Source organism: Meles meles, chromosome 1 (assembly GCF_922984935.1).
Source record: "Meles meles chromosome 1, mMelMel3.1 paternal haplotype, whole genome shotgun sequence".
Taxonomy (NCBI): Eukaryota; Metazoa; Chordata; class Mammalia; order Carnivora; family Mustelidae; genus Meles; species Meles meles.
The window spans coordinates 116,100,440-116,112,077 of record NC_060066.1 but is presented as its reverse complement, the minus strand read 5'-3'; the positions used below and the strand labels follow the sequence as shown (position 1 = coordinate 116,112,077).

At 44.4% G+C, this 11,638-nt stretch overlaps 1 long non-coding RNA gene across 4 annotated transcripts; it reads left to right on the top strand.

Annotated features, from left to right (window-relative positions):
• The first annotated feature begins 783 nt into the window (after positions 1 to 783).
• LOC123947165 lies at positions 784 to 10,851 on the top strand. Of its 4 annotated transcripts, XR_006819925.1 has the most exons (5): positions 784 to 902; positions 3,341 to 3,480; positions 7,251 to 7,538; positions 9,309 to 9,388; positions 10,724 to 10,851. It is a non-coding gene; the product is annotated as an uncharacterized LOC123947165 (long non-coding RNA). The 4 variants fall into 4 exon arrangements; XR_006819773.1 differs by lacking the exon at positions 9,309 to 9,388; XR_006819888.1 differs by lacking the exons at positions 9,309 to 9,388; positions 10,724 to 10,851 and adding an exon at positions 8,954 to 9,199.
• The last annotated feature ends 787 nt before the right edge of the window (positions 10,852 to 11,638 follow it).

Sequence of the window (11,638 nt, the reverse complement as noted above, 5' to 3'; positions counted from 1 at the left end):
GGCCTAGAGTATGGGTTTCTTTTCAACAGATATTTAATGGGCACCTTCCATGTGTCAGCACTAGAAGTCCAATGATCTACACATTGCCAGCCTTGTGGATCTTACAGTTGGTTGATGGGCAACAACAATTCAACAAGCAGTAACAATAAAGGATAGATGGGGCTGTGGTGGGGCAGGGGAGCCAGGGGGATTAGGAGAGCCCAGGTTGCTAAGTCAGAGGCAGTGAGGTCCAATCCTCAGCCTGAAGCTCAATTAGGAACTGAGGAGGGGGAGGGGCTGAGGAGAAGGATAAGGCTTTGAGAGGTAACTTTATGCAAAGGGCTATTTGAGACTATGACAGAATTACAGTCAGGCTAGAGCTCTCAAAAGAGGAGTGTGGTGTAGAGAGAGTAAAACTAGAGAGGGAGACAGAGGGCAGGTTGTGAAGGACTTTGTAAACCTATTGAAGAGTTTGGGATTAACCCCCAGAATGATGAGGAGCCTTCGAAGCAGGAGAATGTTTGGGTTGAGTTCGTGTTTCAGGAAGACCATTCCAGCTGTGCAGTGAAGAATGCAGGAAGGTAAAACGACATCCAGAAGACCTGTTAGGATGTTAGGGCAGCTCCTATGGACTGAACGTTTGTGTCGTTCCCCCGCCTCCCCTAGCCAAATTCATATGTTGAAACCCAACCCCCAGTGTGATGGTGTTTGGAGGTGGGACCTGTGGGAAGTGATTATGTCATGAGGGTGGAGGCCTCGTGATAAGATTAGTGCCCTTATAAAATAGGCCAGAGAGCTCTCTGGTCCCTTCTACCATGTCAGGACGCTGTGAAAAGGCATCTACCTCTGAACCATGAAGCAGGCTCTCATCAGACATTCAATCTGTCAGCACCTTGATCTACGACTCCCCGGCCTCCAGAACTGTGAGGAAACATTTGGGTCGTTTATCAACCACCTAGTCTGTGGTATTTTCTCAATAGCAGCCCAGATGGGTTAAGTTAGTAATGTAGGGGAGACGTGTTGGTGGTCTGATTAGGGTGGGAGCCTGGGTTGACACTTTTGTGCAAGGTCAAGTAGGTCTAAGCAGCAGGACTTGGTGATTGGATGTGAGAGGTGATGGGGAATCAAGGATAACATCCGGGTTTGTGACTTGTGCAATAGTTGTTTTTTTTTTTTTTAATATCACAGTCTTAGCATCTAGCAACTGTGATGAACTTTCTTTCTAGTTCTAAAATGTAACTCTAGATTTTCTATGGAGACAGTTAACACGGGCTGCAGTTAGGGGTCATTTGGTCCCTAACCTTCCTGTATATTGATACTGTAGCAGGGAAGGTTCAGGGAGGAAAAGAGAAATGGCTCTTCATGTTGCAAGCAGAGAGATTTCACAGAGGGGATTAGGTGCCTCCAAGACTGTTAGGAAAATGGGATTTTAGTGGAAGTCAGAAGAAGTTGCTAGCTTTTTGGTTCACCACTGCGGCTGTGGTCCTACAGTTAAGAAGTTGTTTCCAGCAGGGTCAGGAAACTGCAGAAAACCTCCACTGATGATCACAGCTGTCCTACAGCAGTGAAGAGGATAGCTGCAGGGTGCCTTGAGGATTTTGTTAACTCCTTGTTTCAGCCAAAGCCCAAGTACCCATAAGCCGCTGCCAGAAGCAGACCAACATGGTGTGCTTCCCAGGCCCTTCCAACTCCAAATCTTAAGCAAGTGTGTCTCACTGGCTGAATAGTTGTGTCCAGAGCCCCCGGACAGAGAGGAGCATGAGATCACTAGTTCTCAGGCTTCTGGCCCCTGTAATAAAGGACACAGATGGTAGAAATGAAAGCTGGTTGCAAAGAAAAACCAAGGAAAACCAATAGCCAGCACAGTTTTGCCTTAATTGGCTAGCCTATGCTTCTGTATGTAAGGCAACCCAAAACACTTTCAAAACAAGCTGGACTCCCTTGAGTCCTTTACCCAACCTTCTCCCCTATATACCCTGTAATCTAGAAGATATTTTCCAAACATATTTCCATGCCTTTGCACTTGTCCTACTACGCAAAAGTTGCTTTTCCTCTGCTTGTGAAGATTCTTCCCATTCCTCTGCCATTTAATGCCCTCCATGTCCCATACCTGCAACAGGCAGGATTGACCTGGATCTCACAGTACTTTCTCTGTACCTGGTTCGCCGTTTTTTAGGGCAACTTGTCCCAATGAATTTCAGTGTTTAGTCAAGGTAGCCATCTCTTCCAGTAGACATAAGTATCAAGATAAGAGACCAAGGACCCACTACAGTACTTGGAACGTAAAGGGTGCTCATTAAAGATTTATTAAATGTATGAAGGACTGTGTCTACTAGGTCACTCAGGGTATGCACCTGGAGTTAAATGAAGAGCAGCCACCTTCAGAAATAGGCAGGCCACTTACTCCTGAAAAGGAGTCTAAACAGTGTTAGAATCTTGGAAGGATGAAAAGTGTCTATAAATTATTTATTAATGCTAGCTCCAAGTTCTAAATTCTTTTTATTTTATTTATTTATTTGAGAGAGAGAGAGAGAGAGAGCAGGAGTGGGTAGGGGAGGGTGGAGGGGGAGAAGCAGACTCCACTTGGAGTGGGGAGCCTGCCACGGGGCTTGACCGAGGACCCTGGGATCATGATCTGAGCTGAAGACAGATGCTTAACCGACTGAGCCACCCAAGCTCCCCTAAGTTCTAAATTCTTATTTCCTATTAATGTTGACTTTTCTGGGTCTTTTCCAAGCTTTTGCCATCTGTCCTTGCTTCTGAAGGTTGTAGTGCTGTTTCCCATTAAAATACAATTCCCATGCCACATTCTGGTTACTCCATCACATCAAATTAATGTAATGATGACTTAAGCTGCTGGGGAAATGTGGGTCATTACATGTTGCTGACAGCAAACCCTCACAGTGACATTGTAGCAGGGACAGAGAATATCTTAATAAATGATTATTTATACAAAATCAGAGAGCTCTAAGGTTTCCTGTGTCCTTAGAGAGCCAATCCTTTTGTAACACAGAAATGGAGATTGAGAATTTCCCGTGATTCCTTAGCACAATGAAAAATTGGTTAGCGAGCTCATCTCTTCTTTCTTCAGGTGGGGGAACCTCTAACGTGAGACCTCTGAGACTTCCCAGGACCCAGCACAGTGTTACATGCAAAATAAGCAATTAACCAAATGTTCTTAAATGGGTGCACAGGTGGCCTGTTTTTTAAACCTTCAAAGCCGATATTGCTTGGTTCCCTAAAGAACATGTACCCCAGGTGACCCAGAAAGTCTTTGTTTTCCTTTGTAGCAGACACAGTAGACTGGTTGACTCGGCATCCATTTCTAACCTCTTTTCTCTCATCCACTTTGGTTCTAAAGCCCAGGGAAGCGAAGTACTTTCTCGGCCACCCTCCCTTGGAAGTGACCAGGTGACGGTTTTGAAGTAAGTGAGATGTCAACAGACACCTGCAGGAGTTTTCTGTGAACATTTTGCTTTCCTGATGGAAGGGGCAAAGGAGGTACGTACCTTCCTTGCTCCCTTTTCTGTCTGGAGGGTGATGGTGTTGGCTGCATTGACATCAGCTTGCTTGGGTCTGTGGGGAAAGGCCAAGAGAATGTCAGAGATGTTAGCCGACGTGTGGAGAAGCCAGACCACCATCTACCATCTACCTCCTGGTGTCTCCTTCTGTAAGAACCACAAACCCTTCTTTGTTTAAACCACTGAGTTTCTACTCCTTGCTTCTAAGTGCTTTTCTGATATTTGCTCTAAACCAGCTGCAGAGTCTGGCGAAACAGGAGGGACATGTCTGACAGATGTGACCATTACCCTTCATGTACTTTGTAAGTTCATTTTACGAAGTTGCCACGTCACAAAAAAAGGTTGTTTCAACGAATACCTAAAATTTGAAAACAAGGGAAACCCAAAGCAGTTGCTAGTCTTACCTTAGCCTCGTCAGTCAACATAGTTCTGTTTTAGCTGCGTACCATTCAGAGAGTCCTAATGCACACACATGAGAGGTTGTGAATGTACAAGGGTGTTCACCCTGCAAATTCAGGTCAGAAAGTTTGAAAGAAGAGCATGACAGTTTCCTTTCAACATTGATTCCATACCAGCCTGTGAGACCCGCTCTCCTTCTTCAAGTGGAGAATGTTCAGTGTGGAGGGAGGGAGGGAGTGGGTGAACAGTTTCTTCAACCAAGGAAATCTTCATTGCTCAAGGAAACATCTAATGTGGTGAGAAACAGTCCAGATTCTGGAGGTACACTTTGTGAGTTCAAATCCTAAGACTACCCCTCGCTGGCTGAGTGCCTCTGTTTTGGTGTCTTCTGTTTGCAAAATGGGCACATTTAATGATACCTACCTTAGAAGGTTGAGGGTGGCTTACACCCATCCATACAGGTGAGGCTCCAGAATAATGCTGGACACGTGATGACAACCATCGTTAGCAATGGTGACATCTCACCAATGATGTCCCAGCTGCTCCATTGCCTCTCTCTGTCAGATATTTACTAAAAGTGTAAAATAGACAAGCCTACTTTGCTTGAAACATTGAATACTCCTCTCAGGTTCAATGTCTTTGCTGATCAGTTCCCTAGCATTAACCCAGAAGCGTCATCTTGCCAAGGTAAACTCATTCAGCCTTTAAAAGGAAGAGAAGCATTCGGATCGTACTATAGATGCTGAAACTGTAATGTGCAGCAGTCATTGCCCTGCAACCTTTGTCCAATAGCTATTTTAAGACTAATTACTGTACTGTGATCTTACAAGGTGCTGGGCTAATGTATATATCACCTGGCATTTAATTTCTTAGGGCCCATGCATGCTATAGTTGATACTCATGTGTACGATTTTATGTAAATGACACGGGAAGGCCTGCATTAAAAAAAAAAAAAAAAAACCCAAACAATAATAATACAGAAGGGACCAGTACTGAGCCACGACATTCTGAATCAACTAACATTTATAAAATATTTATGGCAGGAACTATATACAAAGAAGCATGTACAGCTAGAAGCCCAATTTAAAGATGCCAGTTTTTCCAGTATATAAACATTTGGTGTGTGAAGTATTTAACTGTGAATTTTTTTAATCGAGGAATTTTTAATTGTAAAACAAAATTCTAACTGAATTTCAGTCAGATATCTGTAGGCTTCTAATGTATCCCTGCATGATTGTAGTTGCCCCTTGGTCAGTTTAACAGTCATCTAAATTATCCCTAAGATCCCTTCTAAAATTCAGAATTTTGAGTTACAGAGATTAAAGCATGAGACTTTACCCAGCACTTCCTATTTTGGTCATTCATCCGGGGACTCTTTATTCTTTAAAGAGCCTGGCTCTTTATTCTCTACAAGGTGAGTCTAACCTTAAAACTTAGAGAATTATCTTACTTTAAGACATTTCATAGAAGGTAGTTGCACAGCATGGGACTAACGTAAATTAATTAGGATGCTTTTGCCAACAAGTGATCATAAACTCAATTCAAAATGGCTTAACCTATTAGGTCAATTGCTATCTCACATATCATCAAGCATCGGATGGCAGCTCCTTGGTTGGTCAATTCAGTATCTCAACAGCCTCGTCAAGGACCAGGAGTTTTTCTGTACTTTCTGCTCAGCTGTCTTTACCATGTCGGCCATTTTTCCTTGTGGCCTCAAGATGGCTGCCAGAGCTCCAGTGACCATATTTGTCCACAGCCACGTTCAGAGGTAGAAAGGAGATGGCTGTATTCTTTTCAGTTCTCTCAAAAGCTAAAAAACCTTTCCCAGAAGCATCCGCAGAAGAGTTAGCCTCCAATCTCATCAATCGGAATTAAGTTACATGTTCTTTCTTAAGCCAGTTCCTAGCAAGAGGAATAAAATTACCATGATTCGTCAGTTTATCAAGACTGATGTGCTGGGTCTGGGAATAGGGCCAAATTCAGGAGAGCCCATGGCCACACTGAGGATGTACGTGTTGGAAAGCAAACAACAAAGTGGGACTCTGAGTGGGAAATCAAGAGTGTCTGTAGGAGTCTGTGAAGGATGGCATCCTGAAGAGAGCCAGAAACATTGTCTCCTGCCTGTGTGCTGTCTCCCTTCCCCAGGCTGGGTGGGAATGGGAGCAAAGACCCAGGAAGCAGTTAGGACAAGACAGCTACATTCTGCCTACACAGAGCCCAAAATTCCAACAGAATTGAAGATTTAATTAATCTGTTTCACGTGGCTTTTAGAAGTTGTTACACTTGTGTTAACAATTTCATTTTGGTTTGTTGTGATACTGTTGTGCTCGGGAGACAGGTGTTAGGTGCATAAGAAGTGTGAGCCAAACAGCTTTTCCTTTTATGATGTTTTGTTTCGTGTTTTGCTATCATGAAAACATTTATAAATCTGCTCCAATTATGGACCCCTCCACAGAAAAAAGTGCACACAGTCACTTTCATGCAAATTTTACAAATAATTTTAGGATAGATTCACTGATGCCCTGTCGCTCATTCATGGACTCCAAATTATAGCCTTATGATATCACTGATTGTATGGGGGGGGGAAGTAGTGTGAGGAAATAAGCAAAACAAAAGAGCAAAATCAGGAAGTCTGATGGACTTTTGTTAGCTATGTGGCCTTATTTGAATCTTTTTAAAGACCTCAATTTGACCCCTACAAAATGGAACTACTGGAGTTATTTTCAAAACCAAGCGGATTACGTATAAGATTGTTTTACATTAAATAGCACTTTACAAATGTTGGCTTAAAACTTAATTGCTGATGAGTCCAAACAGCATGGTGGCTCTCGCTTCCCAATTGGAGTTACTGAATTCAAAATAGTGCACTCCGTGAGATTTAAGGATTTCTCCTCCACAAGCAACGGTCATTTTCAAACTCACGGATTGAACCCAGTACCCTTTTCCAGCAGCTGGTTTGAAAAGAGACATCAGCTGAAGCATCCCTAAGGCACTGCCAAGCACTACTCCCTGCTGGTGAAGTCAGGACATACCAGTCCTGAAAAAGGGAGACTGGAACAGTCTTCTAGATGCCCCTCCTCTGCCTGTACTACAGTAGCAGCCACCCCGGACTCCTCATTACCCATCACCGCTGGCACATCCCTGCCCTTCCTTGGTCCCCTGCTGTGGACCCACTCCAAGCCCCTCCCACTCTTCCAGGCAGGAATGCCAAGTCTGGTTTTCTCACCATGGCACCCATCTCCCATTCTTCACCGTAAATTCCCCATCCTTCCTTTCTCTCAGTGTGAGAGGCCCAACTTCCTCTCTTGTTTTTATAACATTCTTCCTTCCCATGCCCAACTGCCTTGGCAGCCGCTCCTGCACCGCTGAATGGCAAAATGCCCATCAGAGTTTTCCCAGGGATCGATGAACGAAGAGTTACAGAGAGTGGCAGACCGTTGGAGGCAAACAGAGCTGGTTCCTGTCCCCGGAGGGCATGCAGACAGATGCACAGAGCCCTTCTTGCCTCTCCCAGGACGTGCAGACAGCTGATTGCGGAAATTAGGAGATTTTGCTGGGTGACGAAGAGCATCAGGACTGTACCCACATGTACCTGTGATAAAACGATAAAGAGAGAAAAAAATCAGCTGTGCCAAAGCTGTAAGTTTGCTGCCGCCAGTACAGCTGGCCCCTGGGGGCCTGGGCCCGTATTCCTCTGATATGCCCTGGGCCCATGCACCTGCCTCTTAGCTCCACCTGCTCAAGTTGGTTGGGTAACAGGCTATACCTGAGGGGCTCTAGGACTATCAGAAGGGCAGGTTCTCTGTGTTTCCATGACTTCTCGGCTACATTACAGCGCAGCATACCCCCTCTCCCCTGCCACCGCCATGTTTGAACTCTACAGTTTTGGAGCAGGGAAAGAGATAGGGCCCAGTTCCTAGTCTCTTCCATGGCTATCAACAACCCAGCCCCACACTCATCAAAACAAGACCCCGAGCAGACAGTGCCTCCCGATTCATGCTTGCTTCTTGCCTCACAAACTTCCAAGGCCCTGCCACGTGTATCAACAACAGTTGTTGGGGAAACTGATGCCAAGAGAGCTTTCCGGTATCCCACCCATCTACATGTTGGCTGATGTCTGGAGGTTTGGGGCAGAGGGCAGATCAGCCAGACCAGGCTATCCAATGAATGGTGGGCTAGAGAGGAATCCCTTGTCAAAATTTTGCTTGAGTTTCCAGAATCAAAACTCACACCCTTGACCAAGGGGGCAGCATGGTGTCGAGGTAATTAGCATCCTTGTCTGCAGTTAAAGAGACCAAATTATGGGCGCCTGGGTGGTTCAATTGGTTAAGCGACTACCTTCAGCTCAGGTCATGATCCTGGAGTCCTGGGATCAGGTCCCACATTGGGCTCCCTGCTCAGCAGGGAGTCTGCTTCTTCGTCTGACCCTCTCCCCTCTCATGCTCTCTCACTCTCACTCTCTCTCTCTCAAGTAAATAAATAAATTCTTAAACAAAAAAAGAGAGAGACCAAATTATGGCTTTGGGCATATCAGTCTCTCTGGCCTTCTACGTCCTCACTATGAAGAGGAAGAGCTTGGATGAGAAAACTGTTAAGGTCTCTGTAAGTTATCTTAACAACAACAATAATAATAATGACAACAACAACAGCTAATATTTAGTAGTGCTTACTAAGGGCCAGACTTTTTCTAAGTGCTATGTTCATTCTTGCATGATTTTCATAACAACCCTAAGAGGCAGGTGCTACTGTTACCATTCCCTTTTTTTGTAAGTGAGGAAACAGGCACAGAGTAGTCTGGCCCAAATCACATCTAGTCGGGCAGAGCTGGACACCTGCACACTTAACCCTTCAACTTTCCTTCCTCTCTAATTTATAGAAAGCATATCCTCTTGGATGGATGGGTAACCTCATGTAATCATTTCATTATGGCTTGCCTCAGTTTTTTTTTTTCCTGCTTTAGAACAAAAAATAGGCCTGTTTTTGAATACTCCGGTCCTGCCTAGGACATAGTAGGTGCTCAGTACTTGCTTACCTCACTTTTTTCTTCATTCAAGAAGTTGCACGAAAAAGACATGGGAACAAACAAGAATAAAACAAGAAGAGAAAATAATGAGACTGCATCACTGGGAGGAAAGATCTGACTCCCCAGCAGGAACTGTCTTACTGGAGAGCAATCCAAAGAGAATACGCAATGGTAGCCCATGCTTCTTATCTTGATGAAATAGCCTCTAAATAATAAATAAATAAACACGCACATATCATCCCAGTCACAGAAACTTGATTATTGACTTTGGCAAACCTTTCTCCATCTCTTTGTGCCAATAAAGTTATTACAATTGAATCGAGAGAGGCAGACGCACAGGCATTGCCGAGACAAGATGCTGAGTAGTTGAAATCAATGACTTGCAGGGCTAATCTGCCAAGGGCTGCACCAGCTCCCGGAGGAATCCGCCACTCTGGCCAGTGGCCCAGCGCTGCGGAAGCTGCAGGTCAGTTTTCTTGAGGGGACTCCCAGGTGGTTGGGGATCGACAGGTGTGGGAAGAAGGAAAAAGGTCCTTTTCCCGTTACTGAGGGCCACACAAGCCAGCACCCACCAGACTGAGAACAACGAGGCTTTGCTAGACTCACTGTCCTCCTCTGGCTGTGGACAGAAGAGGAGGCAGCGAAGGGGTTGGAAGAGAACACAGTGTTATTCACAATCTGTGACAGGAAGAAAGAGTGGCTTAATAACCCATAGCCCAATGAATGGAATATTCCTTCTTTCCCCTGGCAGAGCTGGGCCTCTGGTGCCATCACCCATAAAATGGACAGCCACCCAAGGAGCCATGGAGCTAATTAACAAATTTGTCCCCAAGCGTGCCAGAACCCAATCCACTAGAACTATAAAAATGAAGACTGTTTAGACACAAGCTTAATGAGGAAACCACTAGCATTCTCTGGAAGCTACCCTGGCAACTTGGCATGTCTTCTAGCCCCCTTCTCCTTCTCGGCCGGCTGCCTCCCATCTTCTCCCATGTTGGCCCCCAGCATCCTCATTCCCTTTGTTTTCTCCATCCTCCTCCACCAACCAGTAAGCACCGAAGCCACCATTTAAAGTTGGTGCCCAAATTTTAGAGCATGATTACACCTTTATAAGCTTCTCCGAGCTTTCGATTACTTGAGTTATGTATATATTTGCTTCTCGGGGTACATACTTTCCACAATAATAAGGGTAACGCATATTGAGCACTTTTTATATGTCAACACTCTTTTAAACATTAAGAGTACTTGGGGACTCTGTGTAATTCGAGAGTGACAAACCTAGCAATACTTGACATAGGAGGTTCTCCAACAATCCTACATCATGGCACGAAGTCCGAAGCTCCACCCACTTGCCTAGAGTTTTATTTTATTTTATTTTTTAAAGATTTTATTTATTTATTTGACAGAGAGAGAGATCACAAGTAGGCAGAGAGGCAGGCAGAGAGAGAGGAGGAAGCAGGCTCCCTGCCTAGCAGAGAGCCCGATGCAGGGCTCGATCCCAGGACCCTGAGCCGAAGACAGCGGCTTAATCCACTGAGCCACCCGAAGGCAGCGGCTTAATCCACTGAGCCACCCAGGCGCCCCATTTGCCTAGAGTTTTAAATCAGCTTAAGGGTTCCCAAGCAGATAACCAGATCCACACTCTTAACCATGATGGGATATCCCCGTGCCACCAAACATCTGAGGAGAGCCAATTATGTGGAAGATAAACACCAAAACAACAAACAAAGTAGCAAATGGAGAGAACTGAGAACATGGGAGGAGAGAAGAATTAAAGTGTGTATTTATTATATCTTTACAGGGAGAAGATACTGCATCCGAGAAGAAAGAACAGGGAGAAACAAAAAGGAGCATTCTGAGTCCAAAACGAAATTCTTGGAAATTAAAAACAGCAGAAATGAAAAACTCAATATAATATCTCAGGAAATAAAGCAAAAAGTTGAAGAGATTTTTTAAAAAATGGGAAAGAAAGGAAAAATAAAAGACTAGTCCAAGAAGTCCAGCCTGTAAATAATAGGAGTTCCAGAGAGAGAGGGCAGGTGGGAGGTGGGGAGAGAAGAGAAAACAAGACAAAACAGGGTTAATCACAAATGAAAGTATTTCTCCAAATTTCCCAGAGATTAAAAAAAGACAAATGGTTCCAGCTTCAAAGAATACATCAAATGTTGGGTCACGGTGAATGAAAATAAATCCACACTGAGGCACACGATTGGAAATTTTCCAAAAATTGGAGGAAATAAGGAGCCCACTAGATTCTAGAGAAAGAAAAATCACATACAAGTATCAGAAATTAGAATGGTTGCAGACTTCTCCATAGCATCCCTGGAAACAAAAAGAAAATGGGGCAACATATTCCAAATTCTGAAAGGAAATGTTCCCTAACCTATAGTTCCATACCCAGCCAAATTACAAAAAAAAAAAAAAAAAAAAAAAAAAAAAAAAAAAAAAAAAGGCACAAAGATAGAATCAAGACATTTTCAGACACCAAAGTCTCAAGAACGTATTTCCCATGCAGACTTTCCCCGAGAAAGGGAAAGATGTAACAGGAACAGAAGTTTCAGCACTGGAGGGAGGTAGAGGGGATTTCCAGGAGGATGTGGAAAACATGGAGCCAGCAGCCTGGATGGCTATAATGCCAGTCAAGATACAGGCATATTGGGAGATGCCCAGACTCACTCTGTTGTCTTTTCAATCCAGGGCAGAATGCTAACCGGAG